Raw genomic sequence first — 16,550 nt, forward strand, 5'->3', positions numbered from 1 at the left:
TTATAGTTTTTTGTTTTAATTTGATTAACTCAGAGTGAAATATATTTGAAATAACATCCAAAAGTGTCTCTTTTATTTATTTTCACAAATTATATTGTTTACATTTTTTTAAATAAAAGCATTAAGTATATTTTTTCCTATCTTTATTGTACGGACACTTACCTGAATCGAGCACTTCCAAAACCGCACTAAAATTTGAGTGTTACACACATTAATGTACTTTCATATGAACAAACTTTTGAGAGAATAGTTTTTGGCTTGTGTTACCTAGAATACTCCAAAAAATAACGGGTTTCTGTTTGCATTTCAGATTTGAGACTCACTGCACAACGATCCTCTCCATCCGTTTAGGTCCAAACTAAAGCCGATGACTGGTGGAGACGGGTTCTTTCCAGTATCACAGACGAGCAGTTTGTGGAGAATTGTTTATTCATGCTTTTGGCGGACTCAAAGTAAGGTGGCGATGGCTCCAAAAGTGCAATGACTGCAGCCATGGGAGGATAAACTCCATGGTGCCCACATGCTGTGTGCTTCACAACCTCTGTGAGAGCCACAATGAGATGTGGAGCGAGAGAAGGCCTAACCTGTTACTGCAGCCAGACACTCAAGTTCTACCTCCTGCTGCAGATGCTGAAGGTGTAGCTGTGCGTTCAGCCTTGATGCCCCACTTTTTGTTGCCCAACTAAGCTTTTTCGGTACATTGTAACTTGGCTTTGATGTAATTGTTTTTATTTTTTTTTTGCTTAAAGTCTTATAAATTGCCCTTATATTTTGTGTGCATTATTATAAACCCGTTTTCCATCTGTAGCTGGCAAAAAAAAAAAAAAAAAAAAAGGCCAACTTTCAGATTGTGGGGTTATGTATTGCTTGCCACATGTTGCCATGGGGTGGCGTGGCTCAGTGGTAGAGTAGTTGTCCCCCAACCCAGAGGTTGTGGGTTCGATTCTTCGCCCTGATGAACTTGTCTAAGTATCCTTGAGCAAGATACTGAACCCCATGTTGCTCCTGGTGCTGCGTCACCAGTAGGTGAATAGTGAGATAGTGTAAAGCGCTTTGAGCGCCTTGAAAGGTGGAAAAGCGCTATATAAGTATAATACCAACACCACATGTTGAATACTTCAGTGTACTAGTAATCAGACAAAGCACCACCTCGTGTTATTCAAAGTATTTTTTTTAATTAAAGGTCCATCAAACAATTTAAAATAAAAGTACATGTGCAAAATTTAGTTTACTCTTCCATATTTTTTTAAAATAATAAATAAAATAAATAAAATAAAATAATTTTTCTTGCCGATTTGCTATTCTGTTCATGGCGTCCAGAAGACCCTCCATGAAACTTTGCTGCCGGGTGGCCTCTGCTAACTCTGACCGTTGAGCCTGAAACTCCTCTGCTTCCAATTGAGTTTGGTCTTCGAATAGCTGCATCATTCTGTTAGTGCGCATCGCTCTGCCTTTACAGCTGCAAGCACTGTGTCTGTCTTTCTTCTCTTTGCTGAAAGAAATAAAGTTGGAAACTTATTTTTTAGCAGGATGCAAGAACAAGAGATTATTTCTTTACCAGGTCTGGGATGGCAGAGGGTGCTGGCAGCTAGGCGGTGTTGGCTGATAATTTGTAAATCCGGACAAGCAGGAAACTGGTGTGTAGTTGCTGAAGGGATGCACAATTTAAAGAAAAAAAAAGTAACATCAAGTTTCTCATCCTTCATTATTAATCTTTGTGGAGCTATGAGTTGTTTTTTAAGTTACTTTTTTTCTTTCAAACAAAGCGTAAGTGCAGCCATTTTATGGCCCTGCCGGGCAACTAAACATTGAACAAAAGCAGGGATTTTGCACAAGGATGTCTCTTACCTGATGCGCGTTGGCGGTTGTCACTCAGAGGGGCCAGGGAATTTTTTACTTGACAAAGCCATTGGTGTTTGTGGTGGTAAGATAAATATTTTGGATTAAACCTTAATTCAGATAAACAAAACAAATACCGCACGTCCTCTATTTACATTTGGCTAATGGAATTTCAAGATAAAAAAAATTCAACATTTCTGAATGCATTCAGGCAGCATGGCTTACCAGGTAGGCGACAAGGTGTACTGGAGGCAACAGGAATCGGTTTTGTTAGCAGAGATCTGTTTTGATCTCTTTGAATAGAAACACAATGCAACCACATAACATTTAAAGGATTGAGACATTCCAGCACATCTCTCAATAATATCACATCTACCAATAATACGTCTTAAGGGTGTAACAGCCAGTACACTAAAAAATTATAAACAAGCAAAACTGTAAGTGTTTAATCCTTAGCAGCAACAACCTGAAAATGATAAATGTAATTATTCAAGTTTAAATTTTGTTGGAACAAAATGTAACTGATTTTCTTACATGTAGATTCAGCATTCGTTTTCTGATTGTGCAGTCTTATCTAGGTCGACATATTGTATCTGTACAGCAATGTCGACATAACTATGGATTTATTCACTTACCCTTCTCCATTAGTAAATTTAATTAGAGTAGTCATGTCCGACAGTTAATGCGTCCGTAGAGAAACACCTTCAGTATAGAGCAGGGGTCGGCAACCTATGACACGCGTGTCAGCACTGGCACGCGAAGGGTTAACCAGTGACACGCGAGGGCATGGCAAAAAAAAAAAAAAAAAAAAAAAAAATGCGTGTTATGTTTATTGTCGGTTGTATCTTTATCAGTTGCTGAAGCGCCCCATCTTGTGGCCGTTTTATTTATTGGTTCTAAAACAGTAGAAGAAAAATGCAAATAGGAAGTTCTTCAAATGTGATTCAGTGTGTTACATGGCAGCTCGACTCTCAACACTTCAGTGGCATTTGTGTTCTTTAGAGCTACGTCTGTGAGTATTTTGTTGTCAAATTGAGAATTACACTCTTTATATTGTCTTTAGGTTGCATGTTTGAGGGAAATGTGTTTGATATTTTTAATTAAGAACTACTGAATACAGGCTAATTGTGTTTGCATATATGGATGGCATTTTTGTTATTTGCAGCATTGTTGCTGATTGCATGTATTTTTTCATTGTTTTAGTTTCACAAAAAAGAAAAGAGACACATAAAGGATTACTGAAAACATCCGGAGTGTGAACCTTTTCATGTTTAGCTGTTTGGATAGCGGAAGCGAGCCCATTTACAAATGCGCCTTTTTACCAGAAATTAAGGCATTTTCAGTTGCGCGCCCTGTTATTTAGGGGCTTTATGGGACCGTCCCTCTCACCCACTCTGCCTGTGGCGTTATATGCGAGCAATAATGGATTTTGAGCACACCTCCAGCTCCAATTTCTCGACTCCTGCGCTTGTCGGATTTTTTTCTCTGCGCGTTTAATTCAGCCCACGCTACTAACATGTCACGAAGCCGACCAATCAGAGAGCTGGCGGAAGTACACTGTGTTACCAATTGCACTTTTTTGGTAATTGCAACTCTGCACCGTAGTGTGTAGCGGACAGGCGATTAACGTGGCTTGTTGTCGTCGATTCGCCCGGTGTTCTGCCAAAATATCCTACATCGGCGAAACGTCCTACATTAGTCGAATTTGACACCTAAAGTAGTACCGTGCGCTCTAAACTTGTTTTGTTTAGATGCATACAGGAATAACGTACAAAAAAAATGCCTGCAGAAAATACTTAAATGTAGTTATATCAAATAAGGACGGTTTAAATACGCTACATGACTAGTGGTCAATTGCTTCAAAGCTAACACAAAAAAACAATGGTTAAAAGTACGAGAGGGTAATACATACAAAAAGTATCTTTTAGGCAGTGAAAAGGTTCTAAATAACTAAATAAAAACAAAAATAGTGAGTACTCGCCGCTTCTAACCGATGTGCGCATGCGTGTGGATGCATGCGCAAGCGCCCTGAGCATTGTGTAGGACGTAGTAAGGAATGGCCGAACACCGGTGCTTACTTCAGAGAGGTGGTGATGTGTATAAAAACCCAGTGACACGTTGGATGGTATTTTGCTGGAGACTTTTATTAACAAAACTAAAACCAGCATGGGACACAGCCACTTTTCATGGCGCTCTTCGCACAACTCTCTCTCAACACCTTGCTCCCTGCCTCTCTTTTTCTTACGCTTACCTAGTAAGCTGGTCATACTGTAGAGGACAGCGGCCCCTTAGGGGTGCCGGTAACAACTGGTTGGCTGGTTACTTCCGCTTGCTCTGTGCATTATGCCTCGAGAGCGTTGTGCGTGTGTCGCACAACAAGTGTCAAACGCCACTACGAGACAAAACATGAAATTCATGGAAAACAGGGCCAGGGATCACATTAAGGTAGGCATATTTTGTATTTGTTATATAAAATCTAAAATTGTGCATAGAATTCACTGTTAGTGAAAAAGACAAAGTAGTCGCCTGTTCTGACTTTGAAGGTTAAAACAGCCCGCTCTGTACTGTGAGAGACCTGTACTGAGAATCACGCTTTTCCCCCTTTTCTTGCTGGGTTGTGTGTGTGTGATATGTTTACATTAGATGATGCTCATGTTTTGATATTTTCTACAATATACTTTTATTTTGTAGTTATTTGATAAAGAAGAATGGTAGTTGTAAGATTTCAACGTATGTTCATGTTGTTTTCTTTGGAGTAAAATTACAGCTCTGTTGGATATAAAAATTCGGATGTGCGTCATTAATCTTGGTGTGGCACACTGATTGACAAGAAAATTTGAAAGTGGCACGCCACACCAAAAAGGTTGCTGACCCCTGTTCTACACTAAGAATACCTTTAAAATGACACCCTTTATGAAAAATCTGATTGGCAATGAATAATTATTATAATACTATTATATATATAGTACTACAGTATACTATAATATTAATGCTAAGTATTTTTTAAGAATTGTTTTGAATCATGTTGGAAAGGTGAAGTCAGTGTTCTGAATGTTTACATTCCATTCTTTTGCACAAGTTAATTCCATCAGCACTTGAACTCATTGTTTGTGATTTATTATTGTTATTTATCTGTTTATTTGTACTTTTTAATAAAGAATTTAAGTGTTCCAAAATGTTTTTGACTTGATAAGCGTCAACAAAAATTTCATTGCTAAATTAGTAAAAAAAAAAAAAAAAAAAATGTTTTTGAGAATTGATAAGCGTCAACAAAAATTTCATTGCTAAATTAGTAAAAAAAAAAAAAAAAAAAATCTTTAACTAAAAGATTAGTCGACTAATCGTAAAAATAGTCGGGAGAAAATTAGTCGTTTGGGACAGCCCTAGTTTTGCTGTTTAATTTTTTTTCTTTTTTTAAATGCCCTTCTGTTAAAAAATTTTCTTCACCCAGAAAAGAGAGATTTTAAGCTTTCTAATGATTTATCACACATGCATAATGGACAATTTTGAAATTTGGCCAAATTGGGAACTTCAAGCCACATGAGTGTTTTCCGCCAAATATATATGTCTACATCATGTAATTACTTCAAACAAAGCAAATCATTTACATAGAAGGAAATCTTTCGATCGATGCAGTGGTGCAACCTGATGTTGGCTAACGAGTCCATTGCACAGCTACTAAGTACGCAACACCACGATGTAAAAGGAATGAAAGATACTATATTAGACTGAAAAAACATTTCTGTACTAATGAGGAAAAAGCAATGCTTGGGATGACCTCTAATGTGTATGAAGTCTTCTTCTTCCTTAATGGATGGCGACTCTTCCTCGTCCTTGATGCATGCATACTCAGGATAATAGGCTTGGCTGACATACAGATCTGCAACGCCACAAAAAAAAAATCTTATTTCTTCATTTTCAAACTTGTGCCCCCAAAGTTGATTTCTGATGGAGAAATTTCATCCTTGACATTTTTTTGTTTATACGTGCTTTATTGTCTTCCAATCCAGAACAAAAGTCATTCAAAGTGCTAGACATCACAATAACTAGTCTGTGATTAAAAATTGGAATCCCTTGATAGCACTACTGTTACCATTAAAAATGAATTCTCATCACCGTGATCTGTCATGTACAGTGTACTTATCATCGAAAGTAAACCAACCTTCTAGTCTGTGAAGAACAACCTTGGCGTGCATTAGTTTGCATACAGTCGAGTGTCGGTGACGTGGGGGCTCCTCTTTCTCCCCACAAAGTTCCTCCGGTCTCGCGGACATTTTCTCACTTGATTTGTAAATGCTGAGACGAAGATTAGCTAATGATTTTTTAGACCACAATGCTGGACACGTCGTCGAGAAAAGAGGAAAAAATGGCGAGTCTTTATCTTTAATCCTCTTTTTGTCTATTTCTTTGATCTCTTTCTCTTATTAAAAAATAAAAAACCCAATCGGGAGAGCGGCTGTTGCAAGCGACTCAACATCGCACAGCCAATCACGAGATTAGCGCCAAGCAAGTCAAAATCTGCGCAGCCAATCACGAGCGTGGTCCGATTGCGGAAGAGGAGGGCTGTTCATCGCTGTCGAAGCACTTTACATTCACACACTTTTATGGAAGATTTACGTTTGTAAATTCGTTAGCAAAAGTCACGAATGGAGTTGTATATGTGCATTGTATGTGTTTTTTTCCCCTTCGCGATGCATATACAATGTTGATGTTGATTGATGTTGTTGATGATCTGTATTATTTTCCGTGTACGGTAGTTTCCCATTACGGCCGCTAGATGACAGCATTCGTCCTTTTCTTGAAAGCGAATTTTCATAATACTTGCTTGTTAGTGAATGTGTGCACTTGACTGTATTTTCCTGATTAAATTGAAATTTATGATAGTATTTTAGCTTATTCCTTTTTAGTTGTATTGTTTACAGATTGATCTCATACCTTATGCCCCGTGGAGTTACAATTCCTCATTTTTTGCACATCAAGGAAGATTTGGGTGAATATAAGGCAAATTAAAGCCATTTGAATTTAGCAGTGGATTCATGTTACCGTCATACCTGTGCTCCGATCGGCACACCATCTTGTTTACAATTAGTCCATCCAACGAACTAGTCCTTTCACGTCACCTCAAGAACAGTAACAAATAACAGTTTTATATGAATTCTTCTTCCCTTCAAATCTCTCCAAAATCTCATCTGCTCTGATCTGCTTTTAATGTGTTGATATTTTATCATTCTCACTACTGTGTCTGTCATATTGTCTTATAAATGTGATTCTTATACACAAATTTACCTTCTAATTCTTTGCTTGTTTTATTTTAATATTTTGTAATTTTATTTTTATGATTCTGTTTCCATCCTTCTAAAGCATCATTGAGATTCATGAAAACCGCAAAATAAAATGATTATTATTCAATACATAACTGCTTTTGAGTGGGTTGAGAAATAGTTTAACCCAGTTTATAATTTTGGATTGATCAATTCATTTATTTACACGAATTGCATTTTTATTAAGATTATTAATCTATCCATATTTGTTGTTTATGGTTAACCTTTTTGTGTATGTGTAATTGCAATCAAACTTTTCTCATGTTGTAACCATTCACTGTTTTATTTAAAGACCAAATGTGAAGTAAGGTTGGCCAACCATGTTTTTGAATAATATCAATGGCTAAACAATTATAAGCATATTTTCGTTTTTTTTTTTTAACGCAACCCTTCCAGATTCTTTGTTTAACCCATAGCAACGCCCTTGACAACAAAAATGCTTTTCTTCGAAAATCTTCGGAAATTACGTCGCACAGAGAAATGCAAGGAAAGTCCGCCATAGAACAGTATTGCTTCTCGGTAAGATGCCACGGCGGTGTGTGGCGATGTATTGTTCTCAATGTAAAGAAAGTTTGTATGAGTGGCCAAAGGATAGCAGGGCACGTAAATGGACATCTTTCGTTCGCACAAAGCGAATGAATTTCACGCCATCATAGTGTTCTCTGCTACAAACACTTGAAAGATGCCTGCTTCCTCAACGGGTCTGCTTATGACCAAGGATTTGCAAAAAAGTAAGTGTGATTTTTGGATAGATGGCTGATGACTTTGTCAAAGCAGAGCTGCCAACTGTTGTGGAATGAACAGTAGAAGGTAGCGACGTGAGCCGAAAGCTAACTTGAGGCAAAACCCCGATCGTGTTGTGGAATGAACAAGCGACATTAGCCGAAAGCTAACTCGTGGCAATCCCCGATCATATTTGTGTTGAGTTCATTTTGCCTACACTTATAAATTCATCAAAACTTTTCTTATATCCCAGGCAATAGTAGGTGGTTTATTTACCTGACATGTTTCGGCGAACACTTCTGCCTTCGTCAGAGGGTCTGAAGGCGGAAGAGTTCGCCGAAACATGTCAGGTAAATAAAAGCTAATGTCTCTAGCTTCTACTTTTATCCCAAGCAATAGTCGGTGGTTTATTTACCTGACATGCTTCAAATCATAAAAATAACAACAGCCTATATTTGACCAATCTTGTAATCTCGATGGGTCTTGTCTCCATTCCATGTCAGGTAGTCTGGGCACATTGTTTGCATCCACATTAGCATCTGGCTAATAGACCCTAATAGACCCGTGACGTCACAACTCCTTCTTCCTGACTGGTGCCGCCCAATTGTCCGTCAACACATCATGTTTACCTGTTACGGCTACGTACATTCCTCCTATTTACGACGTGTTTTTCTGCTCGTTAACATTAATAATCAAAATGGTGAAGGCGTGTGTGGCGGTCGGTTGCAATAACAGAGAAGATAGACGGAGAAGACGGAGAGACTTGAAGTTCTACCGGATTCCGAGAGACCCGGAGAGAAGAGAGCGAGATGGGCTGCTGCAATTCGACGAGAAAACTGGGCTCCAAACGATTACCACAGATTATGTAGTAGTCATTTTATATCTGGTAAGATGCATTTAATATATATTTAGAGGGTTTTGGGCTGACAACCACAATTAAGATCATTGCTAGGATAATCGCAGACAACATACATGTATATATGTAGTGAGAGTGCTATCGCTAAACCATATAAACATTAAAAGCCCTAACTCCATTGACAAACGACATGAAATACATTAGACTTGACAGTGGATGTTAGCAATAACAAAAGATTTTGAATAGAAAATTTCGTAACTCACCTTTCCAAGCACAAGATAGATTCCTGCCGAATTTTCGTGGACGAGGACCTGTTTCACCCAACCAGCAACGAAGTATATATAAGCCTCCAAGCTCTTAAAGTTTTTCAAACTTTCGTGAGAATAGGCTGATTTTGTGTGGACAAGATAGTTGTACATATCAGGGTAGCTAGCAGATGTCAGGCAAATACGGCGGAGACAGCGGGTCGAAAAACATCGATTTAGGCATCACATATGGATCTAGCGAATGGATAAACTGAAGCTTTTCCACATAACGCCTTTTATGCAACGCATCAAGTGAGTTTACGGCATCTGAAAGCACCGGGTCTTCCATGAAATACATTATAAATTGCTCGATCAATTGAGACCATTGATAATACAGACACAAAATGACGGACAAGGGGGCGGAACCATACAGCAAGCACGTGATTTTGTGACGTCGGTGGGTAGGGTCTATACATGTACGGTCCAACATAAAATTCCAACCTCCTCCTTTTCCTCCAACTCTTCAAAAACTTGGATCTCCTCATTTGTGCTCGATCTATCGCTTATATCGGTGTTTGAGTCATTGTTTGAAGGGTTTTGTATGGCGGCTGTACGGAGCGCTGCCATCGCTGTTATCGGTGTGACGTATCACTTCCGGGTTGGTCCCCTTCCAGGCTCAAACTTCGGAAACGCGATTATTTTGTCAAATATACAACACATAGACAAGTTTCCTGAGCGAAATACGGGCGCCGCCATTTTGGAAAATGTCTGCTTCGCATTTCCGGTCCGGTTGACGTTAGCAGTGTATTGACGACGATAAAACTACGAAATCAAGCCAGAGCAACCCATGGAATCTTCAAAAATGGATTCAGCACGACCTAGATGACACGTACATGAGATTGAATAATAGTTCTTATCACTTCGTTGATCATTCGTGGACAAAATTATTAACAACCGGTCAGCCTGTGTTGACGTGAGGAATAGATTGATACTACGGACATTAGAGACCATAATGAGGTGAAATTACAAGTTATAATACATTTGCCGAATGCAGAAGGGCTGACACGGATTGTTTTTTTTTTTTTACAAGGAAATGCTACAAGGTTATATACATATGATATAAACACAAATAGTATGTCACTTTTTTATTGCAGGCATTGATCGCAATAAAACATTTGGACATGATTCCATTTCTTGTTTTATTTAAAACGATTGGTGCATGTGCAAAACAGATCAATAAATCGCATTTATAAAATTATTTCAAAAATAGCATACGAGAATGTGATATCAGACCGAAGAGCTCTGGAGCTTCGTCAGCTTCTAACCGACATCACGGAGGCCCTCAGCGGCATTCAAATGGGCTTTTCTCCCGTCCTCGGTAATTCCAGCTCCAATAGCATATATTAAAGATGGTGCCGTTCACAAGTTCGTAGTTGGATCACGTTGATCTCAGCGAACCACCGTCTGTCCCAATCCCTGCCTCTCTCTCGGCCTCTCCCGGGAGTCGAGCTGTCCATCATCAAAGTGGAACGCACATAGTTCGATATGTCCATCAACGTACAAGTCGTTTTCCCTTGTCTAACAGCGTTTTCCAGCTGTAAACAAACGAATAAAAACTTGTAACACTTGGATTTATGCGGTGCATTCAAACACGATTAGCACCAGGCGGCTAGCAGCAGTAGCAGAAGCTAGTTGTCGTAAAAATGATAAAACTTCATAATTACAATCATCATTGTAATATCAATAGCAAAGGCAACAAGTCGTTTCATGCGCCAGATATTAGGTTTCGTATTTTTGGAGCACATACCTTCCATAACAGCGGGGGCATGGCTGCAGGAGCGCCCAGGGTTGGACGTCTCCCTCCCTCCGGTATTACGAGTACGAGCACCCATTGTTTGGAAAACGACATGGTACGAAGCATTGAGGCCTTGGCTTGGTTCTACATCCGCCTACATGAAAATAACATTCCCGGGATCGTGTATAAAGGCCTTCCAACTTCGACTCCACTGCCATTGACTTCAATGGCAAACAGCCGGAAACAGAAGTGGTAGGCAGGCATAAGGAAGTAAACCGGAAGTACCTCAGAAACTTGTCTATAAATAATTTTTTCATGCTTTATTTGTTGGACAATGTTTACTTACTTTAATTGTGACCCTATTTGGCATTTTATGAACTTACTTTACATTTGGTCTTTAAAACCATAGCCCTCCATTTCTTCCTCCAGGAGGTCACATCTGACAGCGGTGTCTCTCACAGCTCTGTTCGCAGCACTTTTAAGAGATCATTGGATAACATGGACTCAAGTGGGCTTCGAACATCGACCCCAGCAAACTTGCCTTTGATCACAGACACGCTGATGAATTCATCTCTACTTTTACACAAGTTTTGTAAGGATGTTTTTGTGTGCTTTTTTTGCCAGCATAATCGATGTGACCAAAGAGGAGTACCTCGTTAGGAGGCAGTGGATGATCTAGCGGTTTTTTTTAGCCTACATTGAACTGTCACGGCATTGTCAACACATGAAATCGCCCACATATTGAAGCTGTACTCCTGCCTGCATCCATCTGACAAGGCTTCTCCAAAATATTTATTAAAATAAAAAAAGAAAACCTTGCCTGGGCCCCGGAGAACCTCTTGCAAGTCTGCTGGTTCTGTGCCTGGCCAGAAAGCAGCTGAAAGGTTTGTGTCTGTTTGCATCTGTCTCATCTTGTAGCAGTATAGGCAAGTTTCCCGAGCGAAACATGGACAGTGCCATCTTTGACTTTTTCTGCCACAGACTTCCAGTTTAGGCAGAACAACATGAAGTGTGGCTGAAGTAAGCGGTGTTAGATAAATTTAAACTGCAAAATCAAACCAGAGCAACCAACAGAATCATCAAAAATGGATTCAGCAGAAAGTAGATGACGCTACTAAACTTTCTGTGCTCTGCGTGGTTGTGTCAACTCTTGAAAGTGCCTATGTACAGTACATGGTAGGAAGCTGAATGTTTTGATCAGTGACCAGCTTTTAGAAAAGGGCCAGTGTGGATCGAACTCGCCATACGCCCTGAATCTAATGCATCAGTAGATAATAAGTTAATAATGTGGCTCGCTTAAAACTTAAAGGATCCAACTAAAATGTTGTTCTTATCACTTCGTTAATCGCTCGTGGACAAAATTCTAAGTCTGTGCAGCCTGTGTTCACATGAGGTGGAGATTGATACGCTTGCCACCTTAGTGACCAAAATGAGGTGAAATTACAAACAATATGACATATAGATTATAGTAATGATACAGTGCCTTGCAAAAGTATTCGGCCCCCTTGAATCTTGCAACCTTTCGCCACATTTCAGGCTTCAAACATAAAGATATGAAATTTAATTTTTTTGTCAAGAATCAACAACAAGTGGGACACAATCGTGAAGTGGAACAACATTTATTGGATAATTTAAACTTTTTTAACAAATAAAAAACTGAAAAGTGGGGCATGCAATATTATTCGGCCCCTTTACTTTCAGTGCAGCAAACTCACTCCAGAAGTTCAGTGAGGATCTCTGAATAATCCAATGTTGTCCTAAATGACCGATGATGATAAATAGAATCCACCTGTGTGTAATCAAGTCTCCGTATCAATGCACCTGCTCTGTGATAGTCTCAGGGTTCTGTTTAAAGTGCAGAGAGCATTATGAAAACCAAGGAACACACCAGGCAGGTCCGAGATACTGTTGTGGAGAAGTTTAAAGCCGGATTTGGATACAAAAAGATTTCCCAAGCTTTAAACATCTCAAGGAGCACTGTGCAAGCCATCATATGGAAATGGAAGGAGCATCAGACCACTGCAAATCTACCAAGACCCGGCCGTCCTTCCAAATTTTCTTCTCAAACAAGGAGAAAACTGATCAGAGATGCAGCCAAGAGGCCCATGATCACTCTGGATGAACTGCAGAGATCTACAGCTGAAGTGGGAGACTCTGTCCATAGGACAACAATCAGTACACTGCACAAATCTTGCCTTTATGGAAGAGTGGCAAGAAGAAAGCCATTTCTCAAAGATATCCATAAAAAGTCTCGTTTAAAGTTTGCCACAAGCCACCTGGGAGACACACCAAACATGTGGAAGAAGGTGCTCTGGTCAGATGAAACCAAAATTGAACTTTTTGGCCACAATGCAAAACGATATGTTTGGCGTAAAAGCAACACAGGTCATCACCCTGAACACACTATCCCCACTGTCAAACATGGTGGTGGCAGCATCATGTTTTGGGCCTGCTTTTCATCAGCAGGGACAGGGAAGATGGTTAAAATTGACGGGAAGATGGATGCAGCCAAATACAGGAACATTCTGGAAGAAAACCTGTTGGTATCTGCACAATACCTGAGACTGGGACGGAGATTTATCTTCCAACAGGACAATGATCCAAAACATAAAGCCAAATCTACAATGGAATGGTTCAAAAATAAACGTATCCAGGTGTTAGAATGGCCAAGTCAAAGTCCAGACCTGAATCCAATCAAGAATCTGTGGAAAGAGCTGAAGACTGCTGTTCACAAACACTCTCCATCCAACCTCACTGAGCTCGAGCTGTTTTGCAAGGAAGAATGGGCAAGAATGTCAGTCTCTCGATGTGCAAAACTGATAGAAACATACCCCAAGCGACTTGCAGCTGTAATTGAAGCAAAAGGTGGCGCGACAAAGTATTAACGCAAGGGGGCCGAATAATATTGCACGCCCCACTTTTCAGTTTTTTATTTGTTAAAAAAGTTTAAATTATCCAATAAATTTTGTTCCACTTCACGATTGTGTCCCACTTGTTGTTGATTCTTGACAAAAAATTAAAATTTTATATCTTTATGTTTGAAGCCTGAAATGTGGCGAAAGGTTACAAGGTTCAAGGGGGCCGAATACTTTTGCAAGGCACTGTATTATGAGCTCATCACCCATGTGGATCCATATAAACACAAGCAATATGTCATTATTTTATTTATTGCAGATATTGGTCACAATAAAACCTTTGTCAACATGATTCCACTTCTTATTTTATTTATCAAATTTGTGCATGTGCAAAACAGGTCAATAACCCACATTTGATAAAATTATTAGAAAAACATTAACGTATGTGGAGCATAACTTGAACCTTGCATCATCAGTCATCCACAACTTTAGGCAGCACGTGTAAAAAGTTGAATGCACGTAGTCTCGATATACCTAACAGCGTTTCCACCTGTAAACAATTAACTTGGAACACTTGCATTTTGTGTGACTAGTAGGAGATGAATGTTTCCCATTTCTTTAGCGTTGTATAACTACCGTTTAGCGAAGCTAATGATGTCTCGGCTGTGACACAAAACAGAATTGTAGTCAAATTGAACATCAATCTTACTCAGACATTACATGTACTGATTAGCAGCAGTTATGAATATAGCTTAGTAGTTAGCGTGTGTTGACTTTTGCTTGTGGACAAAAGCAGTTGTGTTTTACCTGAAGGAAGGCTTCATCTTTATTTATGTTATTCCCTGACTAAGAAGATTTTTTTGTTGTATTTAATTCATTTAGACAATTTTGAGTGGTATTAAGACAAATTTGTACTTTTTTGCATTCCTAGATACTTAAGAGATGATTAACAAGTTTGTATTTCTTGTGTATGTTAATATAATTTTTGTTCAAATAATGCAATTTAAATTTGTTAATATAATCCGAACATTTATTCTTGAAGTTTTCAAAATGCTTCCTAAGTAGTTTTAGAAAACAAATGTTTGAATCGAACGGTGTATCACCTGAACCAATACATATGCACACCAGGGTGCTGGAGCCTATCCCAGCTAACTACGAGCAGTAGGCAGGGTACACTCTGAACTGGTTGCCAGCCATTCGCAGGGCACAATACGACATATCGATACAATAATATCTTTTTTACTACCAACATCAACTGATGCTATTACATGGAGGAACAGTACAACTCTACTATTAAAATGAACAATAAATTATCAGTAATACAGCAGAAGTATCTATGCTAACTTCAGTAATATGAGAGAATATCTGAATCAATTTATAAAACCATTCAAAATAATTGCGATATCCAAAACATGGCTCAAAGCAGATAAAAGTAGGGATGTTCCGATCCAATATTTGGACCGGATCGAACGCCGATCTGGGCAAAAAAATGTGCATCGGTATCGGATCGGCCAACACGGAAAAATTCCGATCCGGACTTCCGATCCAGGTTTTTTTTCGTCCGGTCCAGGTTTTCCAGCGCACCGATTTACAAAATCCATTCCAGTTTTTGCTTCGGTTTCCCTAAAACCCAGTCTGCATTTTACGGCACACCTTCAACACACTACATTACTGTCTCCCAATTTACCGAGAGACTTTATCGGTAAAAATGTCAGCTCTGTGGGATCATTTCACCTTAAAGGACGACAAAGACGAAGAGGCAGAGTGCAACATATGCCACAATAAAGTCAAGCATGGTGGTAAAGCTGTAAGAAGTTTTAATACAACCAACTTGATCAAGCATTTAGCGAAATACCACCACAAACAATATAAGAAGTAGGTTAAGAAAACCGAAGACAAAAAGAAAGGTCCTACGCAACTAACACTGGCAGAAACCTTTGCTATGCATGACAAACTGGCACTCGACAGTCTCAAAGCCCAGGGAATAACAAGAGTCATTGCCGAAAAATTAATTCTGGATGACGAGCCATTATCTCTCGTGAGTAAAGACGCACCATCCAACACTTAGAACCACGGTACAACATGCCCAGCCGTCATTAAATCCTTGAGCGATTCGGCCGTGGCACGATTCACAAACATCCAAATTCCGATTATTGAAATATGTCAAGTAAAGCGGAACTAATACACAGCGCGGTCTTCGGGACACAATGACAAACGGACCGCATTGCGTCTCGAGAGTAAACATCATGCTTGTCATAGACCCGGGTCATGCAAAATGCTCAACTCACGGCTTTAGCTCAACTCATGCCGCTCGATAAAAAACACAAGAATACCAGACTGCTGCTACAGCCGCTACAAACTACGTCAATATCATTTTACTGTAGATAATAGATATCATTTGCATGTTAGCAACACATGTATTCAAAACTAGATGCGTTAGTAAACAGCCGCCATCATAAAGCAGAAGACTTCCATAGTAGGCTGCTGTAGCGAACCTTCCAAGCGAACCTAATTAACTTTTTATCTAAAATACTCCTAAATCGGCAAAATCTTGACTTGAATCTATCTTCAAAACAGTTTTAAAACTTTCACATGTCGAAAGTAGACAGAAGGGAAATTATGGAATAACGGGAGCAATTTTAACAACTTTAACAGTTGATTCGCAAAATTAAATTAATTCAGTGTAGTTGAAAAGTGCTGATACAGAATGGGGACTTGAGTATTTTATTTACTGTTTTTAAATGTTAACGTGATACTGAAACAGTCGTTTATTTAAACCTGAGAGGCTTTTTATACAATTTTTGTAACTAATGCACGAAACATTAAAAACATCTGATAGCTTGGGTGGATGTGGGATTTTCCACTGAGGTTGTTTGTGTCTTTTGCTTTTTTAAGACAAGTTACAATATTATTTGC

At 39.1% G+C, this 16,550-nt stretch overlaps 1 long non-coding RNA gene across 1 annotated transcript; it reads right to left on the bottom strand.

The window, feature by feature from the left end:
* Positions 1 to 1,176: 1,176 nt before the first annotated feature.
* LOC130928102 (uncharacterized) lies at positions 1,177 to 8,134 on the bottom strand. Its single transcript, XR_009066627.1, has 6 exons — positions 6,002 to 8,134; positions 5,618 to 5,719; positions 2,065 to 2,132; positions 1,849 to 1,949; positions 1,559 to 1,648; positions 1,177 to 1,492 (listed from the first exon to the last, which is right to left on the bottom strand). It is a non-coding gene; the product is annotated as an uncharacterized LOC130928102 (long non-coding RNA).
* Between the last annotated feature and the right edge of the window lie 8,416 nt (positions 8,135 to 16,550).

The sequence above is a fragment of the Corythoichthys intestinalis genome, chromosome 13 (genome assembly GCF_030265065.1).
Source record: "Corythoichthys intestinalis isolate RoL2023-P3 chromosome 13, ASM3026506v1, whole genome shotgun sequence".
Lineage (NCBI taxonomy): Eukaryota > Metazoa > Chordata > Actinopteri > Syngnathiformes > Syngnathidae > Corythoichthys > Corythoichthys intestinalis.